The sequence below is a fragment of the Amblyomma maculatum genome, chromosome 1 (genome assembly GCF_055883805.1).
Source record: "Amblyomma maculatum isolate TAMU_Amacu chromosome 1, ASM5588380v1, whole genome shotgun sequence".
Lineage (NCBI taxonomy): Eukaryota > Metazoa > Arthropoda > Arachnida > Ixodida > Ixodidae > Amblyomma > Amblyomma maculatum.
This window is the reverse complement of record NC_139344.1, coordinates 46582874-46601974: the sequence shown is the minus strand read 5'-3', so window position 1 is coordinate 46601974 and position 19101 is coordinate 46582874. Positions and strand designations below refer to the sequence as shown.

General features: G+C 44.3%; 1 pseudogene; it reads right to left on the bottom strand.

The window, feature by feature from the left end:
• Window positions 1–3073: 3073 nt before the first annotated feature.
• On the bottom strand, window positions 3074–4004 carry LOC146202280 (protein roadkill pseudogene; annotated as a pseudogene).
• Window positions 4005–19101: the final 15097 nt, after the last annotated feature.

Here is a 19101-nt window from a genome sequence, read left to right as displayed (position 1 = left end):
GCCTGGGCAGGGGCCAGGTTCCAGTGTGGTGTGCCGTTCCCCACACACCCCATTGGCGTAGTTTGTTTTAGCTGGGAATGTGAAGATGCTCTTATTCCAGTGTAGTCGTTTTCGTATCCTTCCTTAAGACTGTTCTCTTTTGTTTGGGTTTTTTGTTTTTCAGGATTGACACGACCTGGAGTAAACGGAATGATCCCCCTCACATTCGAACGTGGCACAGCATCATGGTTGTCGGATATGTGATCATTTTTGGCCCTGAACCTGGACCTGATCATTCCAATGAAGACGCCTCGGAACTACTGAAGCAGTTGGTCACAGCACATACTAAGTTAACGACCGAGATTGTAGCCCTCAGAACACAGAAAAGGAATTTGGGAAATACAATATCTGACTTGAGTACGCGCTTTGCTGATTTCGAAAAACAAACTGAGCGAATTGATCACATGGAACGCGCTATTCAAGAATTAAAATCAAAACTGGTTCATATGGAAGATTACAGTAGGCGTTCCAACTTGGTCGTTTTCGGAGTATGTGAGGAGCCAAATGAGACAGACTCTGACCTAAAACAGAAGGTCCTGGCTGAAATCTTCTCTGAAACGCTTGATGTCCATTGCTGTTGTGTGGGAAGAATTCATCGTTTAGGAAAAAGCACTGACAACAGGCCTGTAGTAATATTTTTTTCAAAACTATAACGAAAACCAGGCAGTACTTAAAAACGCATACAAGCTGAAAGGAAAGAATGTGCCCATTCAAAACGACTATTCCAAAGAAATCCTCAAGAAACGAAAACTTTTATGGGAGAGTGTCAATTAGCAGAAAGGGACAAGAAAATGAAAGTTAAATTAGTGAGTGATAAGTTGGTCGTATGATGGAAGTAGGCGGTAGGATAGTTAAAGAGGATACTCGTAAGCTGTCTAAGAAGACGAAAGATTTGATTAAGAAACGCAGAGTATGAAAGCTTCCAATCGAACAGACTAGATAGAATTGGCCGAGATATCAAGGCTAACCAATAAGCGCAAGATGGCCGATATAAGGAAGTATAACATGGAGAAAATTGAGCATGCTGTAAAAAACGGGGGAAGCTTTAAAGCGGTAAAGAAGAATTTGGGTATAGGCAAAAACCAGATATATTCGCTAAGGGACAAGGCGGGCAACGTCATCACGAATATGAATAAGATAGTCAAAGTAGCCGAGGCGTCCTATACAGATCTCTACAGTAGCCAAAGTAGTCAGGACCGTAATGAGTGGCGGTAGGGAAAAAGTCACACGTTCCACCAGTGACGAAGGACGAGGTCAAGAATGCATTAGAAACTATGAAAAGGCGGAAAGCAGCTGGAGAGGATCGATAACTATAGATTTGTTGAAGGACGGGGCGGATATAGTGCTGGAAAAACTCGCCACCCTACGATAACTATAGATTTGTTGAAGGACGGGGCGGATATAGTGCTAGAAAAACTGGCCACCCTACGCAGTGCCGGGTGTCATCGACGGTACCGGTACAATGGAAGAATGCAAACATTATCCTCATTCATAAGAAAGGGGACGCTAATGATCTTACAGATTATAGACCATTCAGCTTACTCTCAGTTAAGTATAAGATATTTACTACCTAAGGTAATCGGTAATAGAATCAGGACAACCTTAGACTGCAATCAAGCAAAGGATCCAGCAGGTTTTCGGAAACGGTACTCTACTATTGATCACATCCATACCATCAACTAGGTAAAAGAAAAATGCTCGAAATACAACCATCCCTTATACATAGCACTCATTGATTACGAAAATGACTCAGTAGAAACCTCGGCGGTGATGGAGGCATTGCGAAATCAGGGGCAGACGTGAAAGTGCTGGAAGATATATATAGTGACTGCACAGCAACCATAGTTTTGCAAAAAGAAAGTAACAAAATTCCCACAAAGAAAGGTGTTAGGCAAGGAGACACGATATCCCCAGTACTATTCACAGCTTGTTTAGATGAAGTGTTCAGAGACTTGGAATGGGAGCAGTTAGTGATAAGGGTAGGTGGAGAATACCTCAGTAATCTGCGATTTGCTGATGACATTGCCTTGCTAAGTAACTCGGGGGATGAACTGCAAATATTTATTGATGACCCATACAAGAAAAGTAGAAAGGTAGGCTTGAAAATCAATATGCAGAGGACTGAGATACTTTTCAACAGCCTAAGGAAGGAACAGCAGTTTACGTTAGGTAGCGAAGCACTGGAAGTAGTAGGCGAATATGTCTACTTAGGAGAGGTAGTAACCGCAAATCCGGATCATGAAAAGGAAATAAGTAGAATAAGATTGGGATGGAGCGCATTTGGCAAGCACTCGCAGATTATGACTAGCACCTTACCAGTATCGCTCAAGAGCAAAGTATAGAACAGTTGCATCTTACCTGTGCTCACCTATGGGGTTGAAACGTGGAGGCTAACCAAGAGGGTTCTACTTAAGATGAAGACAACGCAGAGGGCTATGGAAAGAAAAATGGTATAGGGTTAACCTTAAGAGATAGGAAGCGTGCAGATTGGGACAGAGAAATAACTCAAGTTACTGACATTCTAGTGGAAATAAAGAAGAAGAAATGGGCATGGACGGGACATGTAGTGCGAAGAGAGGATAACCAATGGTCGCTTAGGGTAACAAGTTGGATTCCAAGGGAAGGAAAGCGTAGCATGGGGCGGTAGAAAGTTAGATGGGCGGATGAGGTTAAGTTCGCTGGGGTCTAGTGAATGCGGCTAGCATAGAACCGGGTTAATTGGAGAAATATGGGAGAGCTAGGCCTTCGCCCTGCAGTGGGTATTTCAGGCTGATGATGATGATGAAGTTGGTCGTGGCGGGCCAAATGTTTTCATGGGATGACATTACAAACAGAATCACATTTTTCTTGGCAGAATCACATCTTTTCGTTGATATTTACTAAAAATAATTAAGAAATCGTCAACGTATCTGAACACTTTTAAAACAGGAAGGTGAGAGAGGTTGGCTTGAATGCGCTTGTCAACAGCGGATAAAAATATGTTGCATACCACAGGTGCAACCGATACAAATGCCTTTTTAATATAAAAATGGCCTTATGAAATGATAGCTATGGATGCAAGGTAGAATTCCAACAGGGTAAGGAACGAATCGCTGTTGGTTCCCACGCCGTTTTGGTAGGCTGTTTCCCCGCTTTCAGAAATTGTATCACGGAGCACCATGAAGAATTCCCGGAATAACTAGTGGTCCATGTCAGCGATATCCACTCTATTCAGCTGCACTTCCAGCTCGTGTTCGAACATGGCCGCAAATACAGGAGAGCGAGCGGCAAGGATAGCTTTGTGGGCGTAGAGCTCTCGCCCATTGACACTCAGGACGACATGGCTGAACTTCTGGCTTTCAAACAAGTGACTAAAGTCATCAGACAGGCTGCACTGAGGGACCATGAACTCTTTTGTGTTCTTCTGCCCCGAAATGTTCACTAAGTCCGAAACAACGCTCACTTCGCAATATAGTGTGAGCTTGTCGTCAAGGAGGAGTTCGTATTTTCTAGAAGACATCTCTCCGAATGAACTTCTTGAAGCCCCTGTCCTTGCCGTAGAAAAAGTGGTATGCCATTTTACTCGCCATAACTTTTGTCTCTTCCCGCTTGGCGTTGAAGAGGAAAAATCTGAACATGGCGTGTACCTTACTTTTATTGCTGGACCACAGCAGCAGGTACAGGGATAGGTAATCCTTACTCTTCTCGTCTAGGCCCTTGGGGTTCATCCTTAGGCAAGATTTCAGGCTGTCGTTGGCCGCTGCAGAAAATGATGACCTTTTGATAATTTCTCCCACTTTCTCTCGGCGGAAACTGAAGTTGTTGATCGTCCACATGAAGGATATATTGATGACGTTCACATGTGTGTAGCACCAGTCCTCTGCTCCGGGCCTGTTGACCACACTCAGCGGCAGGCAGGGAATGGCCATGCTTCTATACGACTCCGGCAGGATCTCATCGCGCGCAACGGCGGTGGCACCAGCTGCGGCAGCCAGAAGCCCCGACCTAGCCGCACTGCCACAACGCTGAGCAGGCCGCCTTGAAAGGGCTCTTCCTCCCAGTGGGTGCCCTGACGTAGTGCACACATATACCCTTTCCGAAGGATTGAACTCCTTAGCGAAGACGGACGTAGTGACGGTGTAAGCTGGTCCCAAGGCGGCCCCATGAGTCGCGAACGGAGTGATATCGGTTATAGCAGCCGCCGAACGGTGTTCTTGCCTGGACACAGCCGCATCGCCAAAACGTCTGCCTGGCCTCCTTGAGAGTACCTCGAAGCTCCCTTCTCCCAATGGCGGCCTTCGCGCAGTGCCAGCAGATACTCTTTCCTCAGAATGAAGCTCCTTGGCTAAAAATGGCGTAGTGACGGCGTACGCTGGTCCCACGGTGTCGCCATGAGCCGCGAGCGGAGTGACATTGGGTACTGCAGCAGCCTGACCTTGGTCGTGCTTTGAAAAAGCTGCATGGATACCAAGTAGAGCAGTCTTCCTGCCGGCCCTTGCGACTTTAGGCCTGTATGACATGCGCCAGCATCCGTGTCGGCGCATTAGTACAGCCAATAACCGGTTGACGAGGAAAATGGGAATCCGAAGTCCGAAGGGAATGACTAATATTTGATAACCGCCTTCTTTTTCACCTAGCGGCACAAGTGAGTGCCACGAGACTGCAAAAGGACATTCGTTTTCTTTCTTCTCTTGTATTCGTGGCGAGAGAGCAATAACGGCAGTATGAGAAATTCTCTGTGATGATCATATTCAGCGTATGCTTTGGATCTGATATTTACCGTCGCGTAAAAAAACTAGATCTATCTTTAAAATATAAAAGTAACATTTCATCTGGACATTTGATATTGCCGCAACAAGTACTCCTTCGCCCAAACATACCTCATGAACATTGCCTAACATGTTCATCATCATCATCAGTCCGACTATACCAACTGCAGAGCGAAGGCATCTCCCATATTCCTCCAATTAGCCCGGTCCTGTGTTAACTGCATGCACTGGACGCCTGCGAACTTTTTAACCTCATCTGCCCACCTAACTTTCTGCCGTCCCCTGCTACGCTTTCCTTCACTTGGAATTCGGTTTGTTACCCTAAGTGGCCATCGGTTATCCTCTCTTTGTACAACATTCCCTGCCCATGCCCATTTCTTTTTCTTGTTTTTCGCTAGAATGTCAGTGACTTGAGTTATTTCTCTGACCCACTTTGCACGCTTCCTATCTCTTAATGTCACCCCTACCATTTGTCTTTCCATAGCCCTCTGAGTAGTACTCAACTTAAGTAGAACCCTCTTGGTTCCTCCACGTTTCCGCCCATTAGTTGAGTACAGGTAAGATGCAACTGTTGTATACTTTCCTCTTGAGCGATACCGGTAAGCTGCCAGTCATAATCTGCGAGTGCTAGCCAAATGCGCTCCATCCCAATCTTATTATCCTTGTTATTTCCCTTTTGATGGTCCGGATCTGCGGTTGCTACCTGTCCTAAGTAGACATATTCGCTTACTACATCCAGTTCTTCGCTACCTTACGTAAGCTGCTGTTCCTTCCTTAGGCTGTTGAACAGTATCTCAGTCTTCTGCATACTGATTTTCAAGCCTACCTTTCTACTTTTCCTGTCTAGGTCGTCAATCATTCTTTGCAGCTCATCTCCTGAGTTACTTAGCAAGACAATGTTACCCGCAAATTGCAGATTACTGAGGTATTCGCCACCTACCCCTATTCCTAACTCCTCCCATTCGAAGTCTCTGAATACTTCCTCCAAGCACGTTATGAATAGTACTGAGAAGATCGTGTGTTCTTGCCTAACACCTTTCTTTATCGGAATTTTGTTACTTCCTTTATGCAGAACTATGGTTGCTGTGCAGTCACTATATATATATATATCCCAGCACTTTCACGTACCGCTCGTCTACGCCCTGGTTTCGCAATGCCTACATTACCGCCGAGGTTTCAACTGAGTCAAATGCTTTTTCGTAATCAATGACTGTCATGTATAAGGGCAGGTTATATTCCGTGCTTATATATATCAGCTGGTTGAATGTATCGATATGATTGACTGTAAAGTGCCTTTTCCGAAAGCCTACTTGTTCTTTTGCTTAGTCGCAGTCTAAAGTTGTCTTGATTCTATTAGCGATTTCCTTGGTAAATACCTTATATGTAACAGACAGTAGGCTGATTGGTCTGTAATTTTTCAATTCTTGAGTGTCCCCTTTCTTATGAATTAAGATAATGTTTGCGTTCTTCCGTGGTTCCGGTGCCGTCGATGACACCAGGCACTGCGTGTACAAGGTGGCCAGTTTTTCTAGCATATCCCCCCTCCCCCCCTCCCCCCCGTCCTTCAACAAATCAATAGTTACCTGATCCTCTCCAGCAGCTTTCCCCCTTTTCATAGTTTCTAATGCTTTCATACATCCTTCGTCACTGGCGGAACGTCTGACTGCATTTCCCCTACCTCCTATTTCATTATTGTCCTAACTTCTTTGGCTACTCTAAAGATCAGTAATGAACTCCTCGGCTACTTCGACTATCTTGTCCATATTCGTGATGACATTGCCCGCCCTGTCCCTTAGCGCATATATCTGATTTTTGCCTATGCCCAATTTCTTCTTCCCCCGTTCTTTACAGAATGCTCAATTTTCTCCATGTTATACTTCCTTGTATCGGCCACTTTGCGCTTATTGATTACCTTTGATATCTCTGCCAATTCTATTTGGTCTGTTAGATTGGAAGCTTTCATACTTTGGCGTTTCATAATCAAATCTTTCGTCTCCCTAGCTTACAGGTATCCTCTCTAACTATTCTACCACCTACCTCTACAGCGCTCTCAGTAATGATATCTCTGAAATTATTGTTCATTGCTTCTAGGCTAATGTCCTCCCATGATTAGCACTACACAGCCTCGGCCTTCAATTAATCACCACCGGCGGCGGAGCAGCTGACCACGGTGGCGGTCAGACCTGTGACGCAGCGGGGTGTGCAAAGAATTTCTGGCTCTGCTGGACAGGCCGCCATTGGAAACTGAACCTGGCAACGTTAAACTCTAGAACCCCAGTATAGTGAAGCTGGTTTAGCAGTGCTATTGAATTAACTAGAGGTTATATGAATTCGGATGTAATATGGCTCAGTGAGGTTGGGAGGCGAATGAGGCATATACTCTACTGAAGGACGGGCATGTACTGTGTTATCGAGATTTAAGTGACAGCTAGGAGTAGGTTTTCTGAACAAAAAGTATACAACTAGTAATATAGATGAATTCTATAGCATTATGGAGAGGGTGGCAGGCCTCGTAATTGAGCTTAACAAGCGGTATAAATTGAAGGTCGTACAGGACTACGCATCTACATGTAGTCTTGAGGACCAGGCAGTTGAAAACTTGTATGAAGACGTATAATTGGCAATTCGGAAAAGAAAGACGCAGTATACTGTATCAATGGGCGAGTCCAATGCCAATGTAGGGAAAACGCGGGAGACCAGGCAGTAGGTGACTATGGCATTGGTTCTAGGAATCGCAGGGGAGAGTTACTAGTTGAGTTTGCAGAGCGCAATAACTTAAGAATCATGAACACCTTTTTCAGCATATGGGAGAACCGGAACTGGACATGGAAAAGTGCTAACGGGGAGACAAAATTAAATTGACTACATAATGTGTTCTAATCCCTCCATTATGCAGGGTGTAGAGGTAATCAGGAAGGTGCGATGCAGTGACCACAGGATGGTGATGTCTCAAAGTCTAAATCTGAAGAGGTAACGAAAGATATTAGTAAGAAAGAAGTTAATCAACCAATTAACGGTGAGGGGGAGAGGGAGGGAAGAAGAGTTCACGATCTCGCTACAGCATAGATAGTTAGCTCTAACTGAGGATGACGACATTAGCCTAATGCATTATTTCGAATCTAATTAACTCTTGTTTGATGCAAAGTTCTTTTTTTACAATGTACCCAAATCCATCATGTCGATGAAATTTTCGTTAGAGACAAAAAAACTGTCCAAGTGGGAGAATGCAAAAAGAAATTCCAAATTTGTGTGGCCTGAATTTCCTTGGAACATTTCTGAATTGATTAACATTCATTGTTATATTGTGTTTGTGTGTTTGTTGCACAGGAAACCGGCGATATTCTCTCCTTCTCGCTACAAAGCGACGGGAGTTTCTTAGTTTGCACAGTCCGGACGTAGTCAAAATCAATTCGAGGTTTCATCTACAGTTAGTTCGCGCTTTGCTTCAGTGCGTTCAGTTCGGTAAATATCAATTGCTGCGGCACAGAGATAGCGGAGGTAAGAAATGGCTTGCGCAACTCATTAGAGGGATTGGTTAGTTGATGGGGGGAGGGGGGGGGGAGAAAAAGGGAAGTACAGGATACTCATCACACGTGAGATCCTGAAAAAGGCAAAATGAGACGTCACAGGCGATTCAACGGAATCTATATCATATCTAAAAACTTACGTTCTTTTTTACGGATCTTGCTCGAAGCCGTGCTAACGTGGGGACTCCCACTCTTGTAGTCCTCCAACAATTACTCTCGCGGACATTGCTGGTTTCTTGAAGCTTGCTTCTTCTTTTCTTCTTTCCCGCATTCCTTGTTGTGAAGCAGCCGACTTGAACCAGTTCTATCGCTCAAGTGCAATTGTGCTCTCCGAAACCTTCATTGATACAATGTCTCGTTTGTCCAACGTAAATTTTTCCGCACGCTAGTGGGTTGCTATAAACAACCCCAAAGCACATTCCCCAAATGGGTCCGCATATTTCGTTTGAAACACTTTTTTAGCTTTTCCAGAATTTATCATTCGGCACAATGATGCGAGCTTCCTGCGGGCAACAAAACTCGACGGGAACGTTGTACTTGGCCGCCACATGCTTTAGAATATGCGCAACTTTCTGGGACTACGGAATTGCCACTGGCTGAGTTCTCTTTTACGGCGCTTTGCTTTCAACCTTGTTGTTTTTTTTTCTTCACGTTTCTTAGTAACTGCTCAGTGACAGAGCTTAAAACCGTAGGAAATCAACCTGTTCTATCGCCTCCGAATCGGGCCCTCAAAGTTTTTCTGTACTTTGTGACTGCACGATACTCAAAGAGGATTCTTTATCTATGTCTATATTCCATGTCTATATCTTATAACTGCAAAGAGTGTTCCCTAGGCCGGCCTTTAGCGCTCTTGGCGTGGCCCAGGACTGATCGCCCGGGTCGGTACTGGCGAGAACAAGTTCCCATTTTTCAATCGAGGGTGATTTGACCATATCTACTGGAGGCGGATCCTCCGCGCAGTCCGAGAATGTATGGTATAATGTGGCAGGCTCGTCGCACAATTTGCAGAACGGGGTTGCTAGGTCAGGAAAGATATTCGAGTAAGTCCAGGGGTATGGCTGCAAACGCGTTCAGGGGCACCGCCACGTGGTAGCCTGTTCTCAGCTGAGCAAAACGTGAGGAGGAGACAGGGTTGCTCTAAGCTCCTTTTATTAGTTGGTAATGGCCTGGTACGTATACAGCGCTTCACCTGTATGGCACCCGCTTTCTAGACCCCCAACCGACTCTGCTGACAAAATTTCGAGCATAATGGTGAAAGTCCCGTTATCCAGGACGCCGCAATGGAATGGGACTCATAACAGATCCACGCCCGCGCTTCTGTCTTTAGTCGAGCTGTATACTGATGTAGAGGTTTTGTTCCCCCCTTTTTCCTGAGAACTTCTACTAGGGTGTAATCTCTCTTGGCTCCATATGCTTGATCGCTGTAATGTTCCTGCGAGCTAGCAATGCGGCGAGTGAATCGTGCTTCCTCACCACACGAAACTGATGGTATGCATTATAGTTGGCTAGTGAAACTAGCCCCCTATCATCCTTTAGTGCTATTATGTCAGGTTTCGACTCAGCATTTCGAATGTGCAGGTGTCCCTTATTTCTTCCGAACCCCGGTTCTACTGCTACATGCTGATTCCCAATTTCTAGCAAATTAGCTGCGTAAAGGTCATTGAACCTGCCGTTTATATGCATAATTCACTGATAAATTTTGGTCTGTGGGGTGGTGATCCTGGCCTCCGTAGGTTTGGCTTGATTTGGTTTATTTGGTGTAACGTCCCAAAGAACTCATGCTATCAGGGACGCCGTATGGGAGGGATTAGAATAATTTCGACCACCTGTGGTTCTTTAACGCGCGCTGAATTTGCACACTGCTTCGCCACCTTAGGCTTCGCTTCTATCGAAACGCCGCCGCCGCAACCGGGATGGAACTTGGTTCTCCAGGCTCAGTAATCGAGCCCTCTTAGATCTGAGCCATTGCGGTGTTGGTAACAAAGATACATTTGGAATTATTGCTGTAACTATTTGAGACTTTGGGCCTTACTGAGAGAAGCGCGGATGTTTATTTTATATAGTGAGAATATTTTGTTTCCTCTCCTCTCGATGAAGTGTTTCAATGCATTAGCACTAGGGGTCTAAGTCAGACCACAAGCCGTTGTTTGTGCGTCCGTCTGAAAGCAGCTAGACTTGCCAAAAGGAATAAAAAAAATGGCCACAGACACTTAAGGCAACTTACGCGCGCAAAACATTATATTCTCGCGGATTGAAATATTTTTAAGTGAAGTTTGCGACATACATTCAAGTTCATTTTTGCTGGTATTGTATTCGCTGTACGAGTTTGCGGTTTCGGCGTAGACTACAGTGCACCAAGTGGTGTTTGGAAACTGTAATCGCCGATACATTAGCCTCAAAGCGTACAATCGGTGGGACAGTCTTTCCGAAAACCATACAACCCAGGTAGTTGGCTCCGAATCCATGTATGTAACAGGGCACGTGGCGGCACTCCTAGAATACCTATGGTGAAGAAGCATGAGGAAGGGTTTACTCGTCAGCTGCAAATTTCGGAACGCTGGAGGTGCCCACAAGCCATTTTAATAAGCTTAGAAGCAGGCCCCTTGTGCTGTATTTGTTTTGTGTTTGTGCTTTTGACAAATACTGTACGTGTACCATCAGTTCCAATCCCTCTCCCCCCCTAGAAAATCATACGACACTCCCCGCGGAGCACTTATACTACAAGCTGTTCAGTCACAGTTTTGATAATAAATTCGCAAAATTGCAGCCACATGAAGTTTAGTGGCAAGTATATACCGGTTGTTTGAGCGAACACTTTCGAGAATTCATACAAAAAAGACGTTCACTAAGAACCAAATATATGCAGGAACGAGCTCTCAGCCTCGCCGTACACTATTTTCTGCAAAACTATTTTATTTATACAACAAAATATACAAATATCTAACTCTTTATTAACATACTTCGATTGTTAGCGCCATTAAGACTTTGTTTGAAACCGTGCCCAAGACGATGCCACGTTATTTTTTGAAACGATAAATAAAAGAAAGAGAGAAAACATTTTTCTAAAGCACAGCAGCGCTATGAAATGCACCGCGTTTTTTCCGCACGAAAGCGAAACAGCGCATAGGACGCGCACGATACATCTGTAGATTTGACGTCCGCTGTTGTGTTGCAAGCCAATAGCGCCAAATTTGAACTGCTCCATCTGCCGTGCCGTGTCATGTACTTCATTTCGTACCGTCACTCTCAAAAATAACGACCACGAATTTACGGTGGATTTCATTGGAGCATGGTGCGAAGCTTAATGCTCTACTTGAGGTGGCACGAGGCCACTTGGAGCTCGAATTGAACGCTGTAGACCCTGCGTCGCGACGCCTATGGACGTCGCATTTCAGGGCTTCAGAAAGTCATTTTTTTTTTATAGAAAGTTTGGAAGCAATATGCGCGCCGTTTCGGGCCCATACAAATGGCCCGCAAATACCGTTTTCAAAGCTCGCGCGCAGGACGCGTATTCTGTCCAATGCACATGTACCCTTGCCGAAAGCATCGTCAATTTCTCTTTCCAGAAGGCATATGCGCTTCCATCGAGAGTGGAGTGAGACGCGGGCAAAGATGAATAAAGATAACATGAAAATCGGAGGACAGCCACCCCTAAGTGGCTAGAATACCAAAACTTGAGAAAGTAGAACGTGACGTTTCATATCTCTCTTCGCGCCACATGAGAGCTCGCTTTTTAAGTTGGTTTAATCACTTTCTCACCACTAAATTCATTAAGGCAAGTCGGAGGAAACTGGCTCTAAACAAAACACAAAAATTAGAGACAATCCACTTAATTCGCACTAACAGCTAGTAGTTTATTTGCAGGAACGCCGACTATCTGCAGCCATGTGACAAACGTGAAAGGTTCACATCATACATGTATCGTAAAAATACACGCGCCGTTCGTGCAATGATCACCAAAAACGATAACTCCTTTGGTGATAACAAAACTGATGTGCTGCTTATGCAACATTTGTCTCAATTTCTGCTTTCAACTGCTTCAAGTATTTCTAGTGCGATTTGATTTTGAGCCCTTTCAATACACAATATTAGGACTCGTGCCGTCTGTCATTTACACATTTTCCCGTCTGCCCATGTGTGTTTTTTCCAATTTGTCCTTTATCGGCGACAGTTTCCTCAGTCAGGTTGAACCAACTTGTCGATAACACGTTATCTGTGCGATGTCAGCGCACGTTAAAGAACTCCAGGTGGTCGAAATTTCCGACGTCCTCCACTACGGCGTCTCTCATAGCCTGAATACGTTCTGGTTTAATTAGGTGGTGCGTGTGTGGGCTCCGGACTGGCCATGCATATTCTACACCAGAGCGTATGTTAGTGATATAGAATGCTTATTTGAGGTTAAGAAGTGCAGTTTTGAAGAATTTCGCTTAAATAAATTCAACAGAGTACTAGCTTTGTTAGCCAAGTAGTCTACATGTTTGTTCTATATGAACAGTCGGACGTGAAGTATACGCCTAAATGCTTGAAATTACCAACACGGTAAAGGGAGTTGTTATTGTTGTTGTATTTTGAGGGTAAGGACTCTTGTTTTCGCGTGAACTAAACATAACATTTTTTGATATTGAGGCGCGTTTTCCACACATCAAAGCGTGATGTCACATAGTTCAAATCACTTTGCAGAATGCCTCTATAACCTTCCTCCTCCTCCAGAACCTCTCCTCTATACTCTACCTTAATCGTTCTCAGTGAGCACGCCGCAGGCATCGAAGACATGCGTCTGAAACATCCGTTTCTATTCCTTGTGCAGACGAGAGACGATCGTCTAGTTCACTGTTATAAAAGTAGCGATATGCATCTTGCTTGCTCCGTGCCCACGGCGTGTTTTCCCTGTTTTCCTCCCCATACCACTTTTTAATCGATCTGATGGCTTCATGTGGTGATGTTGAGTCTCGTCCCCGCCCAAACACAGCAAAGATGATTAAGACAATTATGGAAGACATGAAGGAACTCAAGGAAACAGTAAACCATCATCGAAATGAAACGGTGGAAAAGCTTAATTGTATTGATAGCAAACTTGATCTTTCATCTACCGTTCTCAACTACTCAACGAAGTTTGACAAGCTGCAAGAACAAGTAGACCACCTTCTCTTAAATATAGATGATCTAGAGAATCGCATCAGAAGGGACAATCTAATTGTTTACGGCATCAAACAGGGCACTGGCGACACCCGAATAGTTTCTAACGACATTTTGAAGCACAAGTTGAAAGTTTCCAACGTTCCCATAGAGCGTAACTATCCCCTCGGAAAAACTGCAGGAAACAAATGCCGCCCTGTTATATTCAAATTGCAGGATGGAAGAGACAAGGAGAAAATAATAATTGTGACAGACGGAAATACGCATATTACAGCATATCGGAGGCTTCTTCATCTCGAGTTCAGGCCATAAGAAAAAAACTGTGGACGAGCACGAAAAAAAAAAAAAAACAGACAAGGGTAATAAGGTTTTCTCTACGTTTGATATAGTTAAAATAAATGAAATTTATTCCGAATGGAATGATGCTCGGAACGTGCTGGTACCTCTGCATCGGGAATAACCAACTATACCTGCTGGTTACGCTGAAGTTCCCAAAAGGACGTTGCGGAGAGGGCAGTGGCAGCTGACCCTGGCATGAACAATTCTGTGTGATGGTCATTAATGCTAGCAGTTTGCGAACAAAACAGATGATCTTCGATGGTTATTTATTGCATATGATCCAGATGTCACCATTCTTTCCGAAACATGGCTGCATGACGGTATTCCTGATGAAGTAGTACCCAAATCACACGAAATAATTCGCCGCAATCGTAATTCAAGAGGCGGTGGTATCGCAATTGTACGAAGGAAAGACATCAAATACGCATTGATACCACATATATCACCAATGTTGAAATGCTGTGGATACTTGATCATTTATGTACTCGCAGTATTTGAATTGGCGCCGTGTACAGGCCCCCAAATGCTATTTTTTCTGTATTGAAATCGTTGCATAATTTCATACTGGCGCACTGCAAGCGTGGCTCCCATATTTTGTGTGGTTATTTCAATATACCCAAAATTAACTGGAGCGCGTTTCAAGCGCCTTGTCGTCATTCTCAACTGACGCTAGATGTCGCATTTTCTCTCAGTTGAATAAACGCTGTCGAAACATCCTCACGCACGACTTCCAACACGAGCTCAATCCTTCTTGATCTCGTTTTCATTTCCGACAAAATGTCTGGATTGGGCTACTCAATGACTACTACAGCTGGAATATCGGATCAATAAACTGTTCTTTTCGCCAGCTGATGAAGCGATCTGCGACCCGAAAGACTTCCAAGTTATTTTGTTTTTTAATTTCAAAAACACCCAAGATGAAAGCATTCTCGACTTCCATAGAAGGAAACTTCGATACTTCTGAGCAGAACCAAACAGCTGAAACTGCGATTGTTAATCAGTTGGGGCTTTTTTTAGACCACCGTACATGAGTGCATCGAAAGATATGTACCTAAGAAACAAACAAAACATACAAGGCACAACCCGTGGATCACGGCTGAAATCCTCAGCGTAAAACGTCTGCCGCGCTCGGGCAATAAAAACGGCAGCGATAATATTCAGCACCTGCGCAGTAAATGGCGCTCGAAGGTTATAAGCTGTATAAATACTCTTTTTTTTTTTAAAACGTCCCTATGCACAATTTGCTCAAAACTGACCCCAAACAGTTTTGAAGGTATTTTCTCAGAAATGGATCATGTATCTAAACTAAGAATTACCGACTCTGTACAAAATGACAACTATTTTATATCTGTTGCCTTTAACGCCTACTTTTCGTTCATGTATCTTCCTCGCAATCCCAACGTCAATGTATTTGTTCGGACGGGATCTGAAATACCCAGTCTTACAATCACCGAGGAAGGTGTATTTTCAGCCCTACTTAAAGGGGTCATGATAGCTAAAATTTGAGCATAAACTGGTTATTGCGTTTCACTCCACACACCCTAAATTATCAATCCTCGAAATTTGAACTCAGTCGGTGCAGTAGATAGTTTTAAAATGAATTTTTTTATTAATATCGAAATCAGCTTTCTGGTGTAGTAACCATTAGCTGCTGACGTCACGACGACATCTTATCCCCGTGTCGTCTGCTATTCGCGGTGTCGGCTGCGCTCTTGCATGCATGCGTGCCGTGGGCTGTGGACACTGAGAGCTTTTTTTTTCTTCAGCAAAAATATTTTATCCGCATATTCTTTTTTTCTTTTACAAGCCTTCACTATAATCTGCGACCTTAGTGACCCTAGGACTTGTTTTAGGCTTCGTCTAGAGATTTTTTTTTTTTTTTTTTTTTTTGGGGGGGGGGGGGGCCGAAATCAGTAGCCTCGCGCTGTATTATTTCAACATGCAATCAGAAGCACATTATTGTTCTTACGTTATGAGAGTTAGCTTGTTCACCAACAACAAGCTCCCGCCTATAAAAAAAGGCGCATATTCAACGTTTCCTTCCGCCTTGTGCGCATCGAAAGGGGGGGAGGGGTTAGTGTTGTGTTGCTCATTGCTGAGCTAAGCCCGTCGCTCTTTCGGTCCAAAACTAAGAGGAAATCCCAAACAAGAATACTTTGACGCGAGAGCATACCTTACGACAATGGAGAAGCAGACAAAACTTTTGAACGAAGCGGTACGCCTTGAGATGCTGTTATATGCGTCCGTTAGTGAAACGTAATTATTTTCGGCTGGTAAAGAATTTTTTTTTTGCAAAACTATATGTTAAATCTGGACACAGCTAGCGCACGAAAGCATGCACCGCCACCGCCGCTTCAGTACCATCGTCGCAAAACCCTACGCGATTCAAATGTGCTTCACTGCCCGCACCGAACAGGAGCCTCCCATCTGCCGCCATCTCCGCGCCTCGCCTCCCCCGCAGCCGTGCGGGCGACTGCGACCGACACTCGGTCCAAATGACGCCTCGTGAGTGCTTCAACGTAAACACAGTAAGCATACACCATTTAGTATTCAGTGTGTGAGTCCTAAACTCTCGCAGGAATGTGCCGACTCGCGGATTAAGACTGCGCCCCCAGCGTGTTTGTTTATCCACAAGCGGCGCCATAGACAGGGTCACATAGACGCTTCCCGTTCAATGTGCACGCGTTTTGTGATGTAAGCAGTTGTGGATTTGGGGTCACTATTGCCAGAACTACACTCCATGACCGTATGCAACCGCTGAAGCTTGTGAATGTGCGCCCCGTAATCGCCAAAACTCTAGACCTGAACCCCGCGTACTCGCGCTAGGCTTACTCGTCTCGGAACGGGCCGGTAGTTCGGCGCCGACTAATATTTCTGGCCAAGATCATTGCTGATGACAGGAGGGAACCTATGAAGAGGAACCGCTTGTTTTCCTTTTTCCAACACAGTTAAGCTACAGACAAGCGCAGCCGTTCAAGCCGTTAACTCATCGGATATGTCAAGTTCTCGCCGATCTCCGATCGCGGTCCGACCAAAACAGATCGGGCGACCGCCCGCTGATCAGTTCCGTCGGCATCGCGGGGCCGAAAACCGCACACTACGGTGACAGGCAACCGTTGATCATGGTGGCGTCCCTGCCGGTGTACGTATCGTGCGTAAAAAGTTTTCAGGCTCAAATGGCATACTGAATATTTTCCTTTACCGATACGCAGAGTGGTGCGTGAAGTATCTTTTTTGTTTTATTTAACGGAAGTATGCGATAAGCAGAAATTCTCACAGATTGGAAAACCGTTAAAATAGTACCTATTCAGAAATCAGGCGACAAACTCAGTGTAACAAATTATATACCGGTCTTCTTATTATGCTGTTGTAGCAAAGTTATGTAACATATTCTTTTCAAGCACTTATCTTCATTTCTGGAAGCCAATGACTTCCTTTCTAACGCTCAGCATGAGTTTTGCCTCGGCCTGTCGACGATAGCACAACTTATTCATACCACAAATGAACTGATGGAGCTACTGATAAAGGTAGGCAAATTGACATGTTTTTGTTCGACTTCAAGAAAGCTTTTGACCGAGTATCACAAAGGAACGTATTATCAAAGCTTCGCAGTCTCCTAAAAATGACCAAATCACGAACTGGGTCCAAGCGTATCTCGCACAACTCCACCAATATGCTTAGTTAAATAATAACCTTCGCATCTAGTATTAGTTATTTCCGGGGTTCCTCAACGATCGATACTTGGCCTGCTTCTCTTTCTTACCTACCTTAATGACCTGCAGTTTAATTCACATGTCCGCTGTCGATGTTTTGCCGACGATTGCCTAGCTAGTGTAACTAAGGATACAAACTTCTCCTGAACAACTCGTCCTGAATGATTTCTTGAACTTAACAGTTGGTGTTATACGTTGTACATGAAACTAAATACTTCTAAATGCACTCAAATGACCATAACTCGCAAAACGAACAAGCTAGCCTATAGTTACAAAATAAGCCATGATCCACTTAAAGCTGCCACTGAGTTCACATACCTGGGAATACACATTACCTCAACTCTAAACTGAAGTAGTGACATTAAGCATATTGTTTCGGTGGCTTCTAAGAAGCTCTGGCTCTTGAAATGTCGCCTGCAACATTGCACATCTGACACCAAGGTATTAGCATGCACATCACTGATAATACGTTTATTGGAATATGGCGATATTATCTGGGACTCCTCACAAATACTGCGCTGATTAGTTTTACACGAACAAAGGAACTGGACAAACGCTGAAGTTAAGCGCAATAAGTGAGGTTGCGTTTAACCTCAGCGTTTGTCCAGTTCCTTTGTTCGTGTAAAACTAATCAGCGCAGCATTTGTGAGAATATGTTCCAACTAGCTCAATCTCAAGCACTTCTTGTCTGCGACCCACACACTAAATCAAACATTAATTCCGTTGAAAGTGTCCGGAGAAGAACCATAAGATTCATTTACAAAGCTTGTGGGAGGCATATATTGGTTAGTAATCTGAAGGGAAAGAAGCGGCATTCGAACACTGGAAACGGGACGTAAGATCCATCGGTAGCAGATGCTCCGCATCATAATCAACATTAGAACAAAACTGGATGTTAATACCTGCATACAGTTTAACAGAACCCGACCAACCAGAGGAAATCTGATATAACAATAGTTCTGCCACTAACTAGAATCAAAGCGCACCGCTTCTTCTTTCCGCGAACCATAGCAGAATGGAATGCACTTCCACCTGAAATTGTGAACATTCCATCAATAGGCTCATTTTTAACTGGTCTACAAAATCATGTCAGATAACGCGCTTTATCACTGCCTTATTATTCGCGCACACCAGTATCACTGAAAGTGCTCCTTCCGATAACTGCGCAAAGCGATGCGTGGCATTCGATTATACTTCTTTTTTTTTTTCCTTTTTGAATGTGTGCTTGCTTGTGCATGTGCTTTCTTCGTGCTTTATCACAATTATTGCTGCTCAGATTTGCTGGCAGATCTACCATGTGCTGCTTAACTTATTTTGATGTTATTCTGATGATGAATATTGTTCATTTTGAAATTTGATATGAACGCCAAAAGTGTATTTTTATTGTATTTTGCTTGTACCCAATCCTGCATTGGCCGCTGAAGGGCAGCCGGTAGAATTTAATGAATAAATGAATATAATAAAGACGTATGTGTTGTCCCTCGTTTCATCAAACACCTTATCAAACATGAAGGCCTGATCATTGTTCGGCCTGACAAGGCCCCCGCACGACCTCTGCCTATGCACGGCCGGTCTCGAGGGAGAGGGCGCGCGCTCTTA